This window comes from Mustela erminea, chromosome 4, assembly GCF_009829155.1.
Source record: "Mustela erminea isolate mMusErm1 chromosome 4, mMusErm1.Pri, whole genome shotgun sequence".
Lineage (NCBI taxonomy): Eukaryota > Metazoa > Chordata > Mammalia > Carnivora > Mustelidae > Mustela > Mustela erminea.
The window spans coordinates 14,171,836-14,196,686 of NC_045617.1; the positions used below are offsets into that span (position 1 = coordinate 14,171,836).

At 38.4% G+C, this 24,851-nt stretch overlaps 1 protein-coding gene and 1 pseudogene across 16 annotated transcripts in view; both read left to right on the top strand.

The window, feature by feature from the left end:
• The window catches only part of SYNE1 (spectrin repeat containing nuclear envelope protein 1), a 462,745-nt gene that overhangs the window by 52,030 nt on the left and 385,864 nt on the right, over positions 1-24,851 (top strand). The window lies entirely within an intron of this gene.
• Positions 5,105-5,203, top strand: LOC116589483 (annotated as a pseudogene).

The window sequence follows — 24,851 nt, forward strand, 5'->3', positions numbered from 1 at the left end:
CAGTATTATGGGGGGTGGGATTAAGAATACAGGCTCTGTGGCCATCCTGCTGGATTATGACTCTCTCCTTTGCTACTTAATTGCACAACTTTGGAGGAGTTGCTTATCCTCTCTCTACCTTTGTTTGGACATACATAACAGGGGGCTATGAAAAAGATAGACTTCCTGATTTGTTGTGAGGATTAAATGTTTATCCACATCCAGTGCCCAGAACCCATAAGCAATGTGTTCAGTAAATGATGCCAGTTTCATTATATTGATGTGAGTAAATTCAGCTGTATCCATTGAACAGTCCGTGATTGGAAGAAAGAGAGAAGACATTTATCCAGATGGTACGGTGTTCTGCATCTTCCTCTGATCCTGGAGCAAATTAGACAAGAATTGAGGTGGGAGTCTAGAGCCTGCTCTTCCCTCAGTTGGTCTTAACACCCACCTGTCTCTCAGCGCATGCGCCTCCCCTCCCTAAGTATGATTCTAGGCTTAAAGTTAAGATGTTCAGGATTGGGGGTTGGGTGAGCCTGGCGGCCGGTACTAAGGAGGTCACCGATTGCATGGAGCACTGGATGTGGTGCATACACAATGAATCTTAGAACACTGAAAAAACAAAGTTAAATTAAAAAAGAAAAAAAAAAAAGATTTTTCTATGACTTGGCTAACACAAGCTAAGTATATCATTCTATGAGATTGCCTTCATGTGATGGCTTTTGACCTACAAATTTCATGTGGTTCAACCTAGTACGTAATCGAGTGCTCAGGTAGCAAATTCTTGGGTTTCATTTGCCTTGTTTTAGAATTAATTATTGAAAAAGCTAAGATAGTATGTGTATTTTTTCCTCACTCCCATCCCCCGCGCCCCAACCAGGGAGTATGTTTTCTGTTTTTCTCCTTCATTGTGTGGAATGTCTGTTTTTGAGGCAATTTTGAATAGTAGAAATGTGTTTTTGACAACTCACTACCTCCAATCCATACCTGTTTCTTTCTGCTCTGCCTCAGGGCTCATGCATCACCCACATCTGCTCTCTCAGGAAAACACCTAATAAATTCAGTCATGCAGAGGAACAAATGGCAAATAAGGCAAAGTGTTCTCCAAGAAGCATGCAGATTTCTGTAACCATCATTCTCTTTAAGGCGGGCATGAACCACACATTATGGACTGAAAGGCTTTACTTAGTCATTGGGAATTTTCATGGGCCCAGAGGCAGGCAGCAGCGATGTAGAAGAGTTCCTGAAACCTATAAAAACACATCCAGCCCATTTCCCAGCTTCTGGAGGTACGAGCTTCCCTGTTTCTCCTTTTCTTTCTCTCTTTCTTTCTTTCTTTCTTTCTTTCTTTCTTTCTTTTTTTTTTTTTTTTGACAAAGACTTTAAGACCACACATTGAGATTGTGTAATAGATAACATTTATAGATTTCTTATTATCTTCTGTAAACCCCGCAATATCCTTTGGTAGCTGGTAGACATTATCATGATCCCCATTTTAGAAATGAGGACATGGAGATTTATAGCAGTGAGGTAACCCCCTCAAAGCCAGTAAACTAGTGACAGAGATGTCATGCAAAATGTAAAACTGTGGGCTGGAGGTGTGAGAAAGAGAATGTTGATGGTGTTAGCACTGCAAGCCCCTCCCCTCTGAGATTCCTTGATTTGAGGATGGGACCTTTGAGGCCAGTGTGTTCCAGAAGTCCCAGCTTGCAGCTGTCTTTAATGGCGGTCATTATTTAGAATCTGAGTAAAGATAATTAATAACATATTTTCATGTATTCCCTTTAGTAAAAAATAACTTTTCGTTTGGCTAATATATTACCAGAGAGTAGCTCTGATAAGCTTTTTCTGACCTGTAATATTTGTAGTAATTCAGAAGCTCTCTAATAAAAACATTTATTTAGTTATAAGAGCACTCCACGATTTTATCCATATTTATAAACAAACAAATGCTTCATAAAATAATTTGATAAAAAACAATTTAAAGTACTGACTGAGTGCAAGAAACTCATGTAACACAATTGTGCTTAAAGGAAAGTACACATTCTGTGTTGGAGGCTATAAATACTGATTTATTTATTTTGCCAAAAATAGAAGTATATTTTCTAGAAATTAATAAATAAAAGCCGGTTTCTTATTAGAGTGAGTGCAACCCTAAATTATATTTTGTGCTATATCATTTGTGAATCGAGATAGCCATTTACATTTCAAAAGCCCTTTGAGGGGCGCCTGGGTGGCTCAGTGGGTTAAGCCGCTGCCTTCGGCTCAGGTTATGATCTCAGAGTCCTGGGATCGAGTCCCACATCGGGCTCTCTGCTCAGCAGGGAGCCTGCTTCCCTCTCTCTCTCTGCCAGCCTCTCTACCTACCTGTGATCTCTCTCTGTCAAATAAATAAATAAAATCTTTAAAAAAAAAAAAAAGCCCTTTGAAACTAGACATTAGTAGAATAAATTATCACAAGGTGATAGAGCATGATTTGTTTCTGAATTTCCTGCTGAGATTACTTCATGTTTGTAGCTGTCCAGGACTGCCACCATAAATTATACATTTGCTCTTTCTTTTTAAAGTTAACTCTGTGTGTATATGTGACACACACACACATCCTTAAGCACTTTTAGGGCATGAAAGGGGAACAGAATTGACATTATTACTACAAGGAAGGATGTACTACTTGGTGCTGCTCTACATAGCAGGAGAACTACTTCAGAAGTGTTTAAAACAAGGTGCGACTAATTTTAAGAGGAGGAAAGGAGAACTTCCAGATGTGATGGTATCTTGGGAGAACTTGCTTTTGTACTAGGTGCTAAGGAGGAGGAGGATTTTTACCAGAAGCCATAGGAGAGCTGGAGGTGTCCAAGGTGGCAGGGCCAGCCTGCATAAAGATGGCGCAGAGGCAGCTGGAGAGAGGAGCCCGGGCTGAGTTGATGAAGTGTGCAGCGGCTGCCGTTTGGTAGAAGCAAGCTGCAGCGCAAGAGAACTCTCTATGTGGGTTATTGGTGACAGGACTAGAAAGTAGGTTAAGGCCAGTCTGGAAAAAGTTTTGAGTCCTGGGATCTGGAAAAAGAACCCTGCTAGGCAGTGGTAACCCATTTTAAGGTGGCAAGGGAATGACGTTATCAGAGTTATGCTCTGAAAAATTAATCTAGTGCTAGTGAGTCGTATGAACCAGGCGGCAGAGACTCGAGTCAGGGGAGGCTAGATAGATGCAGAACCATCAGCCGGAGCATTTATAAAAATACCAAGCCCGGGGCCTATCAGTAGTGATTCTGCAGTCAAATGCTCTACCACTGGGCTGTACCCCCGTGGCCCCGGAGTGATTCTGATTCAGTGAGTCTGCAGCAGCCCAGAGGTCCGCAGTATCAACAAGGACCCCAGTGATTCTCAGGCTGGTGGAGCGCTGTCTAGTCTTCAAGGACCACCCCGGAATAAATCGAAACTGGAGTGGGAGAGGCCTGGGCGGTGACAGGCCTGACAACAATCAGCGGTGACTTGGTGCAGGAGAGAGGCCCACCTGTGCTGAAGGGAACTGTGTTTTCATGGCCATTTCCCTACCCAGAAGTCCCTGCTCGACAAGAACACGGTGGATGCTTGGTGAATATTTGTGGAATGACACCACACTTTGCAGGCTCAGAAGCACCTGTACAAGATCTGGGCTCTTTCTCAGGAAACAGGTTGGTCATTCAGCTTCAGGTTCTGGTTGCCTTTGTGGCTGAGAGAGCAGTCTGGAGCTCTCCCCTGTCCCTGTCCCTGCCCCTGCAGGCGTCACCTCACACCCAAGAGCAGGAAAATACTAGCCCACATCGGCCGTACAGGGTTGAGCGTACTCTGGTTGGCCTGGAATTCAATTAGTTGCCGGTGCCACGTGGAGAGCAATTCTTTGCACACATCAGTTTACCCATCAGCGGTTCTTGAGGCCTCCTAGGAAAACTCTTGACAAACTTTCATTGGCCATGGCCAGCTCTGCAAGGGTAGACTATAGTAGAGTTTACCAAGTGGAGAAAAAACTGGTCAGTGGAGAAAGTAAGAAATTGTTTAAAAAGCCAAGAGAAAAGCAGTGCTATAAGATGTTGGTGAATGTTCCCTGTAAGCGTCAAATAGACCTTGTGTGCGTCCTCAAGTCTAAGTGCACATGTGTTCTGGTTAGCCGGGTCTCTGTAACAAACTTGGTAGCCAAAAGCAATCTCTTAGATTATGCTCACACATTTAATGGATCAGGAATTTGGACCCGCCACAGGAGAGATTGCTTATCTCTGCTCCATCATGGCTGGGTCCTCAGCTCAAAGACTGGCTTGCTGGAGGCGGGAATCATCTCCGAGCTCTCTTACCACATGTGGCAGCGGATGCAGACTCTTGGCTGAGGCTTTTAGCTAGAGAACCTACATGTGGCTTCTGTGTGGCCTGGTTGTCCTCCAGACATAGTGGCTGGGTTCCCAGGGCAGATGACCTGAGAGAGCAAGGCAGAAGTCTTTTTGCCTATAAGAGCTAGCCTCAGAAGTCGCCTAGCATCACTCTGACACGTTCTGCTTATCACAGCTGTGCGCAAAGCCCACCCAGTTTCAAGAGGACAGAAAACAGTCTCCCCTCATGGAAAAGGTAGCAAGGTTCTAAAAGAGCGTGTAGGACCAGAAATGGTGTGACTGTCTTTTTCAGAAAATGCAATCCTCCCCAATATGATTTAAAAAAGTAAACCTCTCAATGTTACAAAATTTAAACCAGTGGAGTCTATTTAGTGAAATGCATCTGGTAAAGTATTATAATTATAAATTTACTTTGCTTGGTTATAGGCATATGAAGTCAAATCTCTTCTGAAACAAATCAGAATATTAAATTAGCATCTGTTACCAAAGACTTAATAGATTTTTAGGTGGATAACCTGGAAATAAAATGTGACTCTTAATGCTAAAAATGTTAATGAAATAAACAGAGAAGTGACAGTGATGTAAAAAATTATTTACATGAATTCATAGAAGAGGTCAAAATTATGCGTAGGGTCAAAATTCTTAATTACTAAAGTTAACAGGAAAGCAAGGCTATCACTGTCACTGGCTTAACTAGCCTGAGAGCCTCCAAAGTTGGGAAACTTAGAATTAAAGAATATTAGAATTAAAGAATATGAAATTTTAAGACTATACTTTCAGGGATCATTTCTATAATTTGTTACTAGAGAAGTTTCTCTGAATGTGTAGAGTACCTAAAGAATATGAAATTTTATATCTCATGAGTTTAACCCAAGAAAAGTAGTTTGCTATTGTTTGGGGACTGATAATAGGAAAAAAACCATTTCTTCTATCTAGATTTTAATGATTTAATAGATTTAATAGAATCAATAAAAAATTTAATGTTTTAATAGAAAAAATAGAAAAATAATAATACAGACATACACCCACACACCTATACACCCACACACATGCAAACAGTGTGTCACACTATAATATATGTAGGACAGGGAAATGCAGGAAGTAAAGAAGGTGTGTGGCTTGTCCCAAGAACTGTGTGTTTCTGATGTTTAGTTTCTGAGTGAGGCATATTAGATGCAGTAAGTCTTCTCATAAGTAGGTACGTTACAGTGTAATAAATAAGTAAATTATTTTAGGGGCGCCTGGGTGGCTCAATGGGTTAAAGCCTCTGCCTTCAGCTCAGGTCATGATCCCAGGGTCTTGGGATCGAGTCCCGCGTCTGGCTCTCCGCTCAGCAGGGAGCCTGCTTCCTTTCCTCTCTCTCTGCCTGCCTCTCTGCCTACTTGTGATCTCTGTCAAATAAATAAATAAAATCTTTTAAAAAAAATAAGTAAATTATTTTATTGCCATATTGCTTGAAAAGCTAAAAAAAAAAAAAAAACCCAGTCAAGGCTACAATAATGAGATGTGAGACCAGTAACTGTAGCTCTTTACCCCAAATCTGATATGAAAAATTATCGTAATGATTAGAAACATTTCAAATATTTTATTTATTTATGTGACAGACAAAGATCATAAGTAGGTGGAGAAGCAGGCAGAGAGAGAGAGGAGGAATCAGGCTCCCTGCTGAGCAGAGAGCCCAGTGCGGGGCTCCATCCCAGGACCCTGGGATCATGACCTGAACTGAAGGCAGAGGCTTAACCCACTGAGCCACCCAGACACCCCTAGAAACATTTCAGTGCTAGAAAATGTTTTTGATTCAAAATACCACAAATAGGTCAGTTTTATATTCAGTTTTTTTCTAGGCTCTTAGTGAATTTTCTTTACCGGCAGCAGGATACACAGCCTCTTGCAAAGTATGTGTCGGTATGTCCGTATTTCTGCCTGTTAATATGGGCTTTGGATTAGCTGGGTAACTTTTAAAGACCCTACATTAATTGTAGCTCCTAATAAAATTCTTTCTATTACTGAGCCATTTATAACAGGTTTTATTCTTGTTAAAGAAAAGAAAAAAAAAAAAACACTTCATTAGCCCCAGTGATTGTAAGTAGCTTGATTTAATTTAAAGAAAAGACAAGAAGAATATCCCTTTTTAATGTAAGAACAATTATTACTGTCTGTGTCTGAAAGCTGGCATGTCATGTATTCCTCCATTTCTTTTTTAAAATCCCTTCTTGCATAAAATGATCAGTGTATTAACACATTTTTTCTTTGGCTCCCAATCTGTTTTCCATAGATCTTTTGTTAATGTTCAGTCACTAAGTTAAATTGTATCTCCATTTCCTCTGCTTGCTTTGAGGGTTATTTACTCTTCTTTAATCTAATAGGATTAGATTTGGGAAACACAGAGAAAAAGCTGGATTTTTCCACTGACTTTTGATAGCCAGATTTGGAATAATGTAAAATGGTTTCTGTACTTCCTCTAGCGAATTTTAATAGGAAGGTTGAGAATCTGGCTATTTATTCTTATACCTGCTGTGACCCAAAGTCTCCTGCCAAGGTTTTGAAATCCTTCAGGTCTATGTGTCATTGTCTCACTTGGAAATACCTGTGTCTTTTGGGGTGAGTCACCATTTCGTAGTAATGCTTCTTTAGCTACCTGTGACAAATTTAAAATAATAATACTTAATATCTAGTACTGTGTACTTTAGAAGTTATTTTGTTGGAAAAAGGACTTAAAGAAGTGAAATACTAAGTTGCAAATGATTAGTCATTCATCAAGAACCTGGAGTATAATGTACTCTCAAACACTGATTTAGTGAAACAAAAGTAACCCTGTATGGGAGAGTGTTGTAGAGTTGGCATAGCAGGACTCAAAACTCAAGACTAAACATGGGCTAGTATTTCTTCCCTATATGCCTCCTAATCAGTTATCCCCAGTCTGTTCTGGTGAGCTGTGGCACAGTAATATCTTGCTTGCTCTGGACCACTTGAGAATCTCCTTATGCAGAACAGCCTTTATTTTCGATATATCCTATAGCTACCGAATGTGAATATATCCCAGTAACTGCCTGAGGCAAACAGCTAATGCAGATTAGATTTAACATTAGTAAGCAAAGATGGCTTGCACATGTGAAAAAGGGAAAGAAAAGAAATCTCAGCAGGAACAATGTAATAGCTGGCTGCATGGCTACAGGAAAGGCATGCACAGGCCTGTCTGTGGATTAGTCAAACTCCACTTTGTTTTAGTGGGCAGATTATGCAACAGTTGTTTCCCAGAACATTGCTGATAACACCGAGGAATTACAAGAGAAACTTTGTTTAAACTGAGCATTGTTAAAGAGATTATATGCACATCAGGTTGCTAGAATGGAAGATAAGAAAGTTTACCTTAGATTAAGTTCCGGGCACGTGCTCCGTGTTTTATATATACTTTGCCCATTTAGCTTCCCAGCAGACCTGTGAGGTAGTTGTTAGTTTCTCAACTTTAGATTAGAGGAAACTGATGCTCAGATAGGTTAAGGCACTCGGTCAGTTTGGGAGCTAGCTAGTAATTGGTGGCGAACTTCATTATTCTGACTCCAAAGATCACGTTTATTCTCATGATACCACGCTCTAAAAACAGAAAGACATCTTAGATGATTACTGAGCTATATGTTGAAATGTGGTATCACTGCTCCCTTGAATGTTAGGGTAATTAACATAATCACATTATCATGCAGATATTTCAAGGATCTGAACACTGGTTTTTAAGCCTTAGTTTGGACAAGAATTATATGAGGGTGTGTCCAAGGAAGACCTCTAAGCCTTATCTGAGATCCTCATTCAGAAGATCTGGTGCAGAACCCAGGAATCTCTAGCAAGCACCACATTCTGATGCCAGTGTCCATGAACAGTGTTTGACAGTAATAATCTAAAAAGCTAAAATCTAAAAAAAGCATCAAGAAAAGCTTCATTTAAAATTGTCCTGCTCAAAATAGTATTTCATTAGGGAAAACTTTAGCAAGTGGGTCTTCTTGAAATAGTGCTTCAGGAAGTTTATTACATTCCCAAATTGAAGACTACAATCTCATACCATGGGACCAGAAATAACCTCATCATCTGGATATACTACCAGGTGTTTTTCAGAGATATAATTTATGCCTCAAATAGAGGAACTCTTACATTTAAGGTTTTGATATGTTCAATTATATTTATTTTTCTCTGAAGAGCATGATTCCAAGGGTTATTCTCTTGAAGCACTTACATGGTGGTTTAAAAGAACCTAAAACCATAGAGAAACAGAACAAAACAAAACAGAACAAACAGAAACCAGCGCAAAGTGAACTGAACTTCAATGCCCTCCCCTATAAGGACTTGAACAGGTGAAACCCAGAGTAATGCCCAGAATGCTGTCTTCTCAAGGAAACTGAAAGCATTTGTATTCCTGACAAAACCAGCAGTTGGGGGGCGCCTGGGTGGCTCAGTGGGTTAAAACCTCTGCCTTCGTCTCAGGTTATGATCTCGGGGTCCTGGGATCAAGCCCAGCATTGGGCTCTCCGCTCAGCAGGAAGCCTGCTTCTTCCCTTCTCTCTCTGCCTACTTGTGATCTGTCTGTCAAATAAAAGCAAAAAACAAAAAACAGCAGTTGGCTTACACATTGGGGCAAGTCACTTTGATTACCTCAAACATCTTGAATAATTGTTTAGGAACAGAGTTGAACATCAAACCTTCAGGTGATGTCCCGCTTTTACCACCTAAGAAACAACTTTGTGGCTGTTAAACAGCTTCAGTGTGGACTCCTCACCTGTCAAATTCATCCCCTTCTCTGCCCTCAAAGCTTCTTTAATGCAGTTAATGAGAGGAGATTGGGACCAGTGACGAGACCCTTCAAGCTAAATCAACTAACCAAGACGGGGAGAGAGCGGGACAGCCCTGAGCGTGACGGGAGGTAGAGGGCCTCGGAGTCTTTTGTCCAATTCAGGTGATTAGCAGTCAGAAGAGGAAGGACAGTTACAAAAACAAAGAGGAGATACTCATGCAGTATTGAGTGTGGGGGGGCGGGGCTTGGCTATACAAAGGTGTAGGCCCATATGGTAGACAGCTCTCCAAGAGTCCTCTGCAAGTATACACGTATACATACCTCCACACAGTAGGTTTTGTCTCTCTTCATTCTTAGCCCTGTTCTGAGGTTCAAGTTGTCATTACAGAACATTATCAGTGCCCATTTTCACAGCTTGGAATGAGGAGATTCTTGCTTGCCCGAGCCTTGGGCCTTGTCATTTGTTTTCGAGAAGCTGTCACTGGTCAAGAGATGACTCAGACCTTGGATGAATGTCACTAATTTTTTTTTTTTCTTTTTGATAAAGTTAAAATATATTCTACGGTTCCAGCAGTTGGAACAGAGCTTCGGTGATAGTCTGCCCTGTTTGAAAATGAACCCATTTGGGCTGCCTGGGTGGCTCAGTGGGCTAAGCCTCTGCCTTCAGCTCAGGTCATGATCTCAGGGTCCTGAGATCGAGTCCCACATCGGGCTCTCTGCTAGGCAGGGAGCCTGCTTCCTCCTCTCTCTCTCTCTCTCTCTTTGCTTACCTCTCTGCCTACTTGTGATCTCTCTCTGCCAAATAAATAAAATCTTTAAAAAAAAAAAAAGAAAAAAAGAAAATGAACCCATTCTGTTTCTTTGTCATGGAAGTTTGCCTTCTCAGATAAATGTTATTCTAGAACAGGTTGATGCTATTATCACAATTACTTTGATAATCGGTTTTTTAAAAAATGATTGACCTGATTTTTGAGCATATATATAAGAGTACCCAAGTAGTGGACTCTTATATGGGAAATCTTGAGCAAATTCATAAGGAAGTTATAATTTGTGAGAGTCCTAAGATACATGCTTAGCATTTCCTGAGGATGAGTTTTCTAAAAGTTTCTTGAGCATTTGTTCCTATATTCAAAATTGGAGAATAACAATTTGGGGCCATTGAAGGGAGGAGACAGTCGTGAGAAATGGAATTCAATCTACTTTTTCAGCCTTTCTCTCCAGCTTTTCTCTATGGAGACCTAAACCACCTCGAAGTGCCTCACCCTTAGAAAACTATGCCTTTCTCTTTCTTCACGTCTTAATTTTCAATGCCGGAGGCTATTCAGCAAGCAGCCCTCTAATTAGAGCAGTTGAGAGTGAGGTGTGAATGACAAAAAGACCTGCACTTCCTAGCAGGTGTTGACATTCCTGAAATGTTTATCGGACCAAAAGCAACTCCCTGCTTCAGAATTCACTCCTGGCTGAGATATTTTTTTATTCTGGGGTACTTTCCCCGCCTACCCTAGTAAGCCAAATGGCCAAGACAACACCTCAACACACATGAAAACACCAGTGAACAAAATTCATGGGATCCATTTTATATTATAGTTTTTTGGCATTACATGACTTAATTTTCTTTACTTCCGTTCCCTCACCTTCGAGGTGACTCCTCATCCCCTAGCGGCAAGTGAGTCACCCTTAGAAAAAGACTTTTCTGTAGCTAATCTTTCCAGTTACAGAAAAAAAGAGCTTTGGGGTGTCTGACAGCAATAAGCATTGTTTCTGGCTTTCTGTGGCTAACTGGTTTTATGACACTGGGCACATCACAGATTCGAACTACAGGTTTTTCTAACCTGTACACAGTACTCTAATTCTAGAGTTCTGCTATCCTGCGAGTTCCCTTATTCTGTTTGTTTTGAAGCCCTTCCAATCTGAATAATTTCTCCATAAGGCCTGTGAAATGTGCAGTTTTACAAAAGTTTTACAAAAGCAAGCCATCTGAGATTCTAGCTCAAGTGAATTGTTCTAACAGCTAACTTGATTTCGTGCATTTTGAATGTGTGTAATGAATGGACACCACCTTTAACAGGGGGCTGAGAAGAACTGAACATTAACAGAATTGGCAAAATACGAAAATACTTTGTAGAAACCTCAGTTTATGCAGATTGTAGTAAAAATTACCTTGGTATGGCTGTAAAATGCTAAGTATTATGTAATGGCAAAAGAAATATCACCCGGGCATTAAAGAATGTCATGAAAGATGTAGACATTTTATTTTTAAAAATATCGATTTCTGCTCACTTTCTAAAAGGCTTAAGGCAAAAAGCCAGTCCAAGATTGTGGCTTTGAAGCTGCCCTCCCCATCCCCCATCCCTGCCTTATTCAGGAAGTGACAGAAAAGAAAATGGCCAGTGCACCTAGAAACATGATAATCTCTTCTCAAGGGCATCGTGAAATTTTGTGATGATGCACAAACTAGTATTACATTTTTCCAAAACCCATTAAAAATAACAATTTAGTTGCTCATAACAAGTGAGCAAGAAGCAATTTAAAAGTTGAGCCCCATGTTACTCTAAATATTTGAGAAAATAAAATGCTGATATTGTTTCTAGCAAAGAAAATGCCCCTTCTGTTATAGTAATTGGTCCAATAAAAATATAGCTATAATTAGACAGTTTTGTTTCCATGACCAGTTGCTCTTCTTCCCTTCTTGTGGGCATTTTACAGTCACAGATTTGCAAACAAGTTAAATTGCACCATTTTTCATAAAAGGGTAACATGCCTGCTCCCACCTCCACTCCCCATTTTGGTTAGGGTAAAAAAGTGTGTGTGTGTGTATACATATATATTTTTAATTTATATTTATATATATATGTGTGTGTGTGTGTATATATATATATATATATATATATATATATATATATATATATGTATGTTAAATATATGTTCTCCCCTTCATCCTGCAGCTGTTACGAAATGCATCCAAAGGACGGTACTTATGTAGTTCTAACCAGTGTGTACACAAACACATATATGCTCCATTTTTTAAAGGAATCTTTTGGGTCTTTTTTGTTTCTAAAGATTGTTTTTCTTTCTTCTCTTGATTTTCTTTTTTCTGAATACTCAGATTCAACAGAAGTGCCAGTTCTCACTTAGAACTCATTGCCAAGGCTTGTTGTTTAAAAGAGCAAGTCTAGTCATGGGTACTTTGTTTCCTGTTCTTAAGCATTCTCAAGACAAAAACAAAAACAAAACAAACCTCAAAACAGCATTGCCATTACATTGGGTTAAGAGGGATTTCAGAAGTTAACACATTGTAAGATAACGCTTACTGGTTACGTTTATTGAAACGCTTTCAGGTCACTGAAATAAATTGTTGTTTGAAAAAATATCTGTGTATTCTTACCTCTGTCAAAAAGATCAGATTAACAATCAGATTGAAGAGGCAGTTTCATTTCTGACTCCAGTCCCTTCCCTTCTAGTTTTTCAACCAATGGGATGAATCACCCCATATCTATCCTTTCTTGAGACTGGGCAGAAGGGTGTCACTCAAACCCCTCCAGACCGGGGAGTGTCTTGGCAGATGCTCACCTACTGACAGTCTCCATACTGCTCTAGGTCGGAGTTTGGTTTTCCCTTGTCAGTGATGTAGGCAACAAAGATGAGATTTCTTGCGTGGTCCGAGGGTATGAACCTTCCTAGATAGCTCTTTATGAATTTGTAGGAGGAAAGGAATCCAATCATGTCAATTACCTCTGCTCGTGGGAGGAGTTATGAGAGGGTGAGTCTGACTTCCTGGTGGGAACAGATGGAGGATCACCCCTCCTGTATTTGTTAACGGTAAAGGATAGGAGGAACCCTGCATCATTCCTTGTACTGTGAGTAGACTAAAGATTCAAGATAGTCTCAGTGAGTCATGTCCCTAATGATGACAAGGCTGGGACTCACCAAAAGGTTAAAGTTGACTGCTTTGTTCTTCAGTAACCTCCATTCTTCGCGAGCCTCAGTGAATTCCCCATCTACCTGACCCCAAAGGCCCAGGGAGCTCCCTGGTTACTCTGTTCACATGAGAGAAGCTGAAAATTATACAGAAACGGAATGTGATAGAGCAAATGTTTTACGGACAGATATTCAAAAGATTATAGAAAGCATGACAAAAGATGACAAAGCATGACAAAAGATACTGTAATGTTTTAGACGATAAAATATCTACATGGTAAAGGATAAGTATTAGTACTTTTTAAGTTTTGTATTATCTTAGTCTTGAGCAAGATGTTTAAAAATAGAAAATATAAGATTATGTTTTCCATTTATTTTGCTGTGACTTCATGATGATTTAGTTATTATTAACAGCTAAATAATTGAAGAATTCAGTGGAGTTGTCAGACAGTGTCTAGACAACACTGAAATAATTACCAGACTTGCACTTTTTGTTTTGAAATTATGTCAGTATTAAACTGTAAATCAGAGAAGTAAGTATTAATAGACTGAAACCACTGAGATCACATCTTCTTGACAGGCTAAGATCATACTTGGATCATTTATAAATTAATAAAGGGCTATTTATTATATCAAAGTATGGGCTCAAGCCATGTTTCTACAGCCACTTTATTAGCATAGAAAATCAAACAAACACTTTTTTACCATCAAAGAGAGAAGTTTTAAATTCCCAAATTGTTTGAGACAGTATAAGCATTCACACTTCAGGGTTATCTCTCTGAATTACTTTTATATGACTCTCTCAGAGTACTTGAAATTATTTCAGATACAACCTATATTATTCCTTCGTCTTTCTCTCTCCTGTTCATCTTATCATTCATGAGCTGTTTACTTATCTAGGATCCTATTACAGATATGCAACTTGATTTATCATTTTAATAGTATAATTGTTGACTATTTAAAAACAACTTTTAATGTGGTCTTTTCCCTTTTTAAATAGAAAATTTTTTGTTTTTTTATTTGTATTTAACGACAGGACTAAACTATATACTACGTACTATTTTGTATGCTTTCCAAATATTAGCTCAAGCTGTCTTCCTAACACCCTTGTGCGGGGTATGTGATTATTATCACCATTTTACAGATGAGGCAACTGAAAGACAGAGTCTGAATAATTTGCCCAAGAGTTGAAGCTGGAACTTAAACCAGGCATTTTGGACGCATGCTGTTTTACCACAGCGTTTTATACAGTTTATCATCCGCACAGTGATCCCCATACTTGATTGTGCCTGAGAATCACCTGTCTTGTTAAAACAGATTACGGGTCTGATTCTGTAGGTGTGGGTTAGGCCTGGGGAGTTGACATTTCTGCCACGTTCCTGGTGATGCTGATCCAGACATTCTGAGAACCACCGATCTCCCGTAATATTGAGGTTATGGGAAACACATAGCTAACCTACCCATGTTGGTTAATCTTCATTATAATAATTGAAAATAAGATCTTTTTGTGGCTCAGAATGTCTTTTTTTTTTTTTTTTAATAAATGTATAATGTATTTTTATCCTCAGGGGTACAGGTCTGTGAATCGCCAGGTGTACCCATTTCGCAGCACTCCTCATAGCACACACCCTCCCTAATGTCCATATCCCCACCCCCCTCTCCCGTGCCTCCTCCCCCAGCAACCCTCAGTCTGTTTTTTGAGACTGAGTCCTTTATGGTTTGTCTCCCTCCCAATCCCACCTTCTTTCATTTTTTTCTTTTCCTACACCCCCCCAATCTTTTTTTTTTTTTTTTTTTTTTTTAAATTACCACTGGATTGGGGACCCTGGATAGCTCAGCTCTGGTCATGATCTCAGGAGACTGACTCCTATGCCAGGTTCTATGCTAGACATGGGGCCTGCTTAAGATTCTCTCTTTTCCTCTCTGCCTTTTCCCACCTTCTCTCTCTTTGAAAAGAAAAAATAATTCCCCCGGATTTTATGCTTATCTTATTGTTTTAATATCCATTTTTTTATTGAAATAATTTCAAAACTTATCTCACATATTTTAAAAGCCCATTTTGTGAGTTGCTTGTTCATACCTTTGTTTAATAATTCAATATAGCATGAGGTTTTTATCATTGATTTTATTTAAAATTTTAACTCTATTATATTTTTGGCAAATATTTTACCCATATACTCTTTGTCTTTAATTATGTTTAAAATTTGCTGGGTGTGCACTTTTTATTTTTAAGCAATGAAATCTATGTAGCTTCTGTTACTTTTAGGCCATGATTATGCTTCCTCATTCCGTAAACATAGGTATTTACCTTATTTTCAAGTACTTGTTACAGTTACTTGAATTCCTTAAACTGTTTGGAATTTATTTCGGTGTGAAGTGAGTCTCTAAACTGACTTTTCTATCTTGATTTGCCTTCTAATTTTGCCTAAGCCATTCACTAGATAATCTTTTTCATTTAAAAAAAAAATTTATTTATTTGAGAGAGAGAGCGTGCGATCCCAACCGAGCACAAGTAGGGGACTGGGCAGTGGGAGAGGGAGAGAGGGGCAGAGAAGCAGACTCCCTGCTGAACATGGAGCCCCACACGGGTCTCAGTCCCGGGACCCTAACATCATGAACTGAGTCCAGACCGAGAGTCAGAGGTTTAAACTACTGAGCCACCCAGGTGCTCTTCTTTCTCATTTTTATTTTCATAGGCTGCGGTCTCTTTCTGAACTACGTTTTCCATTCCATTCTTGGCTTGTTTCTTACCTGTTATCACACTGCTTCAACTCACTTCGCCTTTTCTTGTATTTGAATGTTTGGTAGAGTGGGGTACAAATACTTGCTGTATTTGAATGTTTTGTTTTATTTGAATCTGCTCCCCTCGTTGTTATGTTTCTTTGATAGAACTAAGATTATCTTCATAAAGAACCAGACCTCTCTCCAATTTTTTTTTTAAGGAAAGCATTTAAGAAACTTTTTTGGACAACTTAATAAAGATCACTATTTTCTTGGATTTTTCAGAAAAATCTATAAATTCAAAGTTACTCTTAACAATAATTCTTTGGCACTGGGACAGCTGGAGAATTTCAGACTAAAGACATCATGATAGAAGAAGAGTTTCTGAGAATGGTATAAGGACTCAATGTCTCCAAAAAATGGAGACAAATAATTTAATAGAGGCATCAGAATAATTATATATATATATTAGATTACATAAATATACATATATATACAAATATATATGTATATTTTACTCTAAGCTTGCAGTACAATCCACTGATAAAGACCTTTCTAAAGAAAATTTAAAGAAATTAAAAATTAAAGAAAAATATGAGTTAAGGAGGTTAGGAAAACAAAAGAATATACAATTTTATATTATTGTGAGGAAGGAAAATGTTTCATTGTTGAGTGTTACCATGATTTGGTTAATGTTTAAAATAATATGTCAGCAACCAAAGGCTACTTTACAGGCCACAAGAAAACTGAGTTTGTGGGTTGCTTCTTCAGCCTTGAAATGACACCCTGAAATGGTGAGAGTCCCTCTTATCACTGCATTTGTTTGTGAAATTAATATCTGAGTCAGGCCAAGCTCTACGTGGCGTATCCTGTAAGGACACCTTGCTGAAAGTGAACCTGTGGTTTCTCTTCCTGCCTGATGTCCATTTGGCAGCCACACTCTCGATAATTCCACTGAGCCTTATCCTAGAGTACCATGAACTTGAGATTTACTGACAAAGTGCTATTTTAACCATGCTTTCAATATAACTTGAACAGTGGTGGATTGGACTAAAACTGTCTCTGCGACATTTTACTGCTCTTGCTTCTTCCTGTGCTTCCTTTGCACATCCTTCCTATCATACTTCTTTGTTGTTGCTATTTTTTAAGCCAGATTTTTTTTTTTCTTTTGGTATTATTGTCTCTTCCTGAAAAGAAACAAGATTGCCCTGGACAAAACTGAAAAGGGAAGGTCATGCTCTTTGCATGCTCTAGCTTGAGAAGAGAGAACATATTGTTGGTAAACAAGCCAACATCTGCTTGCCCAAGTCAGTCCTTCCTTGTTGGCTTTTCTCTCTGATCTGAACACGATGAGGTGCTTCACCCTGGGCTCCCACATGCACCACAGGCTCAAATTTGGGGATCAATAAAATCACAATGAGGCTATTATATTTGCTTCTTCACCTGACACACACATAGTGCTGTGTTCTTGTAGCGAGAAAAGAAATACAGAGATCTGAAGGTAGTAAGTTCACAAAGAGGCTAGCTTTAGGACCTGGATCTTCTTTTTTTTAACCTTGTTCACTTTCACCGCCCCCCAGATCATCAGTATACCCAGTTCGTATCTTGCACATAATTTGTGTGCAGTAAATCTTGCCTAAAGCCAGTTAAGAAATTTGGTCTTCCTGGAGGTCTACAAACCCTCTTTAACTTGTCATCTCCACATTTCCTTGCTCTTAGTGATTAATAGCTGCTTAGCAAGTAGAGGTAAGGCTGAAATGAGAAATTTGAGAAAATAAGACATCCTATTTGTAAATCCATGGTAAATCATTTCTGTCTTCTTTTCCTCTGTGTTTCTTGAAAATAATGCCCTTTTTTAGAGGAGCCTTTTAAAATTTCCCTTTTTTCAGCAACAGAATTATCTGAATAAGTGGAAAATTTGAAGTGGTAAGTTTAGCAAACGTTGAGTCTTTTGGTCTTGAGTGAATACGAGTGAAAATTTCAAGAATAATAAGGGTGAAAACTCAGTGTTGAATATATTGGGATTGGATGAGCAGGGATAGCCTCCCCACCCAGTAAATGATGAAACGAAAGTACCAAACACAAAGAATATTGTTAAGTCCACACCTTCCATGGACTTTTCATTATAGCACTTGCCATATTGGAGGACAAGCCCTTATAGGAGGAGTGGTAAGCCCTGATCTCCAGGCTGGAGGATTACTTTATTCCTAGTAGTTAAATAACTTACTCACTAGCCCTAAACATATCAAGATAAATCAGACTTCATGGCTCAGATTTGTTCAGTAAACCTGTGTTGGAATGCCTTACCCTTCACACGAAGCACTGATTCTTAGTATTTGGAAGCAAGTAAAGATAAAAGACATAAAAAAAAAAGAAATCAAGTTTCTCCTGGCTTATAGAAATTTCTTAATTTTCCTGCCTTTGCTAAATATAATCTAGTAATAAAATCAAAGCAAGCAATGGTCAGTTCTTTTTGCTTAACACAAACTTTTATTATCATATTTAAATTAATGAGCGAAAACAAATGTAACAAAAAACAACCTTTATTGATGATAAATACTATGTGGAAAGCTTTATGTAAGTTACCAAATTTAACCTTTACAGCAATTTTGTGGGGATTGTGTTATTTGCATCCGCCTTGTGCAAATGAGTCAACTGAGGCATAAAATGGCTGAGTCACCTCTTTAAGGTCTTGCAGTAAATGCTAACGCTGGGGATCCCAAATTAGGTCTGTTGCCTTCCCAGAGCTAAACATTTACTTCTGAGGAAATTAATCATTCCATTTCTGCCTCTACTAAGTGGTAGTTTTGTGGTTGTTTTCTGTAAGTCATGGTAATAGCTAACATTTTTCATAAACATACTTTATAATCAAATTTGGTATCACAGTCAACATCCCTTACTCTAAATGGGACAGAGAAATGAAAACAGTTCCATTACTAATTTCATTATAGTGTCATTTTAACAGGCAAGAATATGGCTAAAACTGATTTCCATTTTACCCTGAAATCCCAGGTCAAGAAATTATTGTATTCTAGCCTGGAGAGACACACAAATCTCAACCCACAAAAAATAAGTAAGCATTTTTACTTGGGGATCCAGTCTTAAGTTGTTTTAGGAAGCGTTAACAAGGAACTTTTAAAATAGTCTTTGTGGATTCTTGTGCCTATTTTTTTTTTCTTTTGTATAGCTTTTTCTTTAATATTTTATGTATTTATTTAAGTAATGTAAAAACTCTTTAATATTGTTTATACACATATACAAACTGAGTGTGTGTGTGTGTGTCAGTGTGATTCGCTTAGTAACTTGCTATAATTATAATGTATATCTCTAATGTGGTAATTATAATTTTTAACTTGATGTGTCACAATACTAGATATTTGGATAAAATTCCAGCAAGTTCAAAGAACAAACTAGAAATAAGTAAAAGTAAGAGAAGATTAAGAAATTAAGTAAGAAAATAAGAAAATTAAGAAATAAGATGATCTTTTATATAAAAATAAACATGAGAAATTAAAAGTTAATATAATATTTCCTATAAAGGATTCATTTCATTCTTTCTCCAGAATTCTAAAAACTTTACATATACATCTAAGGTTATAATTTGGGACTTTTAATAATTTGAGTGATTTCTTTTCAAGAAAAAAGACAAAAAACAAAAAAACCTTATAAACTTTTAAGACTTTGACATAATAAGCCTGAATTCCTAAGTATAGGCAGAAAAAGGTGTTATTTTTTCCCCTGAAATGCATCTGAAGCACTTTTTAAAAATCGATAGAAAAACCGTCTTTGTAGAAATGCTGGCATTAGAGAGTGGTGCATTTGGTCAGTAAGCAGGGGGTAAGGCTAAAGAATGAGAGAATAATGTGCTATTATAGAGGCGTTGCTATAGGGATACTTTAGGGAGAACGCTGCTAGCTGAGTTGGAAGTTCCCTTGGTGAAAGCTGTGTTTGATGTTGATACTGATTGAATTAGGACAAGTTCCAAAAGTAACTATAATAGGTGGGATATGATAAAAACAAACTTCAAGACTCCTGGTGCGATAAAAGGTACTTTTGTTATTGTTGTTTGTGTGTGTGTGTGTGTGTATCTGTGTGCATGTGTGTGTGTGCACTTTTTCTTTTAATATAATTGTGTATGTTACTTTTTCTTTTAATATAATTCCAGTCTGAATCCCTGGCACAGAAACATTAAGATTGTATAAAATAGATTTTAAAGCAGCTCTAAATTGAAAATTTTATCTTCTTATTTTATCTGTGTTGAACACTAATAGGAGTGAAATGAATAGTTCTGGTCTATGTTTGTGATTCTGGAAAACCTAAAACCCATATTTACAGTGTAAGTCTGAACAGTAAAAGTTTACCAGGAGTGCTAAGATAAAATAAGAGTCAACTTTCAGTGTAGGAATTTAGATGATTGATACTTATATGTTCTAAAGAAGAGGTCTCTGAAACCTAAGACTTATCAGTGCATCAGCGTCTACCATTTATAACAGAACTTAATATCTCCTCAAGCTAATAAACAAAAATACTCTTGAAACCCAAATCTCCAGTCAAGAATTTTCACAGTCTGTTAACGACTTAATTTTCTTTTTACTTCCAGTACTATTGTTTTAAAATTCTAATATTTAAAGTACATTTACTTATTTCATATCTTCATCTGAATGTAATGAAATTATTTTATCTTATTTTCAGACTTTTATAAAATGTAAGGATGAAAAGAAAAATAAAATAAAATAGAATAAAATAAAATAAAATGTGAGGATGACTTACCTCTATGTTTACATAGAAGGTGGTACCCAAATGCATTCCAGTTTGCCTCTGGGGTCACGACAACTTTTTTTTTTTTTTTAGTGATGAGACCTCCAAACATAGTTGGCTGAGAAATTTTTCTTACTAAGAAGCAATTATAGATACAATAGCAAGTCTTATGCTAATGTTTGACTACATGGAATATCCTGATAACAACAAGTTTGTTCTTAACCTAGATTCTGGTGATTCCCAAAGTTTTATAGAAAGGGTACCATGTATTCTTATAGCTCATTGGTATTTGGAATCTGGTGTTTGTTATATATGAAAACACCAAAATCTTATGTTTATTTATATACATTTATCAAACTGTGTTTCCTTGATTTAAATCTTTACATAATTACAAGTTATGTTTAAGTAATTCTGATTTTTCTGAGTTTCCATGAAATATTTTAGTTGAAATAATGTACTTACCTACATTTACACCAATTTAAAATACTGGGAGGTGGGGGTAGAGAAAGGGAACAGAAAACCTCTTCTACTCTTCTCAAGGATATAACAGAAAAAACCACATAACAACCATATAATATATTTTTAATTAATATAATTATTATAACATATTAATGTAACATATTACATATTATATTATACATTATATATAATATAATCTATATAGTTTATATATTATATGTTCTTTCTCTAAGGATATGATTAAAATAGTTATATTAATATTTAGAATAGCTTCTTTTTAAATTGGGAGAGTCTTTATTCTGCTTGTTACCACTTCCTAAGATTTCTCATCATATTTTCCCCTTACCTGCTTCCAACCTGGGCATATATGGAAGTCAAGTCTTCCTTTTTCCTCGATGTCTGAAAGTCAGTTACCTTCAGGTAATCTGAGAAGTAACTGGTCTAAGAAAATTGAGTAAAACTGGGAAATGTTAAGTCTCACTCCAAAACATGCTAGTTAAAATATTTTCTTAGAACACTGGTTAAAGAGAACACATTTTGGGCCCAGGTCCTGCCTACAGGTCAGTGATGGGCCCTCCATTTCTTATTGGCATAGGCTCCTGGTCCTGCCTACAAGTCAGTGTTGGACCCTCTATTTCTTATTGGCATAGGCTCCTGGTCCTGCCTACAAGTCAGTGTTGGACCCTCTATTTCTTATTGGCATAGGCTCCTGGTCCTGCCTATAGGTCAGTGTTGGACACTCCATTGCTTATTTGCATAGGCGCCTGGCTGAGCTGGGAGGAGCTAGAAGAGCAGCATCACCTACGGGGGAAAGAAACTGACAGGATGGATGGTAATATGGAGGCCAGACAGAGGGCAGGACTAGCCAGTGGTTGCTGGAGATGTCTGGTTGGAGAAGTAGAAGGGTACCTCAGATAGGAAGGCCCAGAAGGCCCAAAGGCAGAACCAAGCTCGGTTGGCTGGATTGAGAAAGTACATGAATTAGTGAGGATGCATTCAAACTGGTAGGACTAAATCATCTGGATGATTTGGAGAACCTGTCTAATGACTTTCTCATCAGAGGTGTGACCCTGCCCCTTTCTTTGCAATATCCTCTTTGTGGCCTATGTAGCTCAAGCTGTGGGGTGCAGTGCAAGTCCTGTTCTTCAGTCCTGGGGCTCTCATTCCCCCAGCCACCCAGATTGTTGCCTGCTGGAGGCTCACCGCTAAACCCTTCCAGGATATGTCCTCAGGTCAAGGGATCTGCCTCATCCTACTTAGACCCCTCCCCAGGTCGGCCCATATCCAGTGAGTGGTCAGTGCCTAGGTATAAAGCCCTGGCTCCTTGCCTCAATTTAGGACATCTCTGAAGAGATCCCAGCTTCAGAGACATAACTGCATCTCAATTCAAAATCTCTGTCTGTCCAATGCTGCTTCCCTCATACCCTTAAAAATACTGTTTCTGAGAGCACATGCCCGAACAACCTCCTGCTAACGAAGTTTCTTCACTTTATCTTAGCCAAAAGGCCGAGAAGCGATGTTAACAAAATTTCTTCTAAAGTTGGTTTCCCCGTTGGCCTGACCTGTGACACCTGATAATACCAAGGCAGATAGAAATATAGAGATGAAGAATAAAGAGGTGGGAAAGGTTGGAGAACTGAAGACAACAGGTCAAGGTATCACTGGGGAGAAGCAGCCCTTATAGCTTGTAGCTCAGGAAGATGGTACATGACCTAGCGTGGAGGCGCTCTATCTATTGTCTAGATTCTAGTGAATTAGTTGCTAATATGGTGCAGGGGGTCAAGGATTCAGACTAACTTGTTTGGCTTAGACACTCATTTGCTGAGACAATTTATTTATGAAACTTGGTTGTGTTATCTTGAGTTGGGTAGAGTATCACTGTTGAGTATCTCTAGGGTTTGGTAACAATCAGGTGGTATAAATAAAACTATTCTAGAAACCCTAATGGGCAGTTGGAGGTGCAAGTAGAGTGACGTGATTGAAGCTACAGGCTTTGGAAAGACACAGAGCTGTGCTATGCCACTGAGTGTCTTTGTCACTGGAAGTAAGTTGATGAACCTTGTTAGCCCACTTTTTGCAGGTAAAATCCAGGTGAGGGGATATTTTCTCTCAGGGTTGTTGTCAAGTTTAAATTAGATTATATATATAATAAACATACATACCATTATGCCTGCCACGTGATACTTTCTAAATAGATGATAGCTGTTGTTGCTATTATTTTAAAAGCTTAAGATACTATATTACTCATAAGTACATGCACATACATTACACATAAACTTGACCACTTGAGGAAGTTCCTTTGTGACACTCACCACCTGTTTTCTCATGTGGAAGCCTCTGCAGTTGGCACAGTGGTCATAGCTTCTGTGATCCAGCGGATTGTCGTTTATGACCAAGGTCACTGCTGTCACTCCACTCCTGAAGCAACCAAAAACTGAATACCATCTGGGGCTCAGTTTGTGACTGCACACGGAATTCAGGTTTTCCAAGTGGCTAACTGACCATTATGAGCCAGGGTTGACTATGTTTGAGACTGGGATTTCTGGCATCTCCTCCTCAAACTTTGTGATCTGATATTTTTTTCACTTTTACTGTTTTCAGCTTTTATTATTTTTTTAAAAGATTTTGCTTATTTATTTGACAGAGAGAGGGATCACAAGTAGGCAGAGAGGCAGGGAAAGGTGGGGGGAGCAGGCCCCCACTGAGCAGAAAGCCCAATGTGGGGCTCAATCCCAGGACCCTGAGATTATGACCTGAGCCAAAGGCAGAGGCTTAACCCACTGAGCCACCCAGGCACCCCTCAGCTTTTATTATTTTGCCTTCTTTTCAAATTCAGGAATTTCACTGTTAGAACTGTAGCTCTCTTTCCTTCTGAAGAGGACATACAGTATAAAACAGAAGTGAAATTGTGTCAAATTATTGTATTTTGTGTTCAGATATTGATAAAAATAATGAAGTGGGAGAAAAAGAAATTTAGATCACAGGTCGAGACTAAGAAATAATATTAGCGGTAATTTAAAATACAGAATCCCCAAAGGTGGGATTGTAATCCTAAACCTGCTTAAGACAAAGGATAGTAATTTAATGAAAAAAACAAAACACCGCAACTGAACTCTGAAGGTCCTAGCTAGAAAAAGTCAGATTTATTTGAAAGAACTATATGCTTGTTGGTTTTGTTTGTTTGTTTGTTTTTATTTATTTGTCAGAGAGAAAGAGAGAATAGGCAAGAGGAGCCACAGGCAGAGGGAGAAGCAGGCTCCCTGTTATAGGCAGGAGCCCTGTGCCAGACTGTGATCCCAGGACTGGAACTCAATTCCAGGACCATGGGATCATGACCTGAGCCAAAGACAGATGGTTAGCCGACTGAGCCACCCAGGCACCCCTGAAAGAGCTATTTCTTTAAAAATTACGTCTAAATATGGAACATAAAATACGTGAACACTGTGATCAACTACTCTCTGCTCTCCCTCCCTACCCAAAATAAAACACTGTATTTTGATTGATTGAAATTCTAGTGTTGAAGTACAATTTAATGTTTCAATAAAATGGTTGTATGAAGATGGTATTTTATGACATTTTCTAATACTTACTTTCCTTCTGCTGCACTCGTATTGCTAAGCACTCACAACAGGAAAAGATTTCAACATTGTGGTCCTTTCCTTGCAAAATCAGGAGATGTGCCACTTTTTACCATTACGGAGCTACGTGTGGCTAAGTTCATCTGGCTCCAGCTTGAAACTTTTCTAAAGGTCTCTGTGCTAATTGGAAGTAATCCTTCAAGGAGATCAGCTCTTCTCGCTTTTTTATATATCGAGTGACTTTATTTTAAAAAAAACAGTTGCAAAAGCAGCGTTTTGCACATAGCTCCTAGGCAA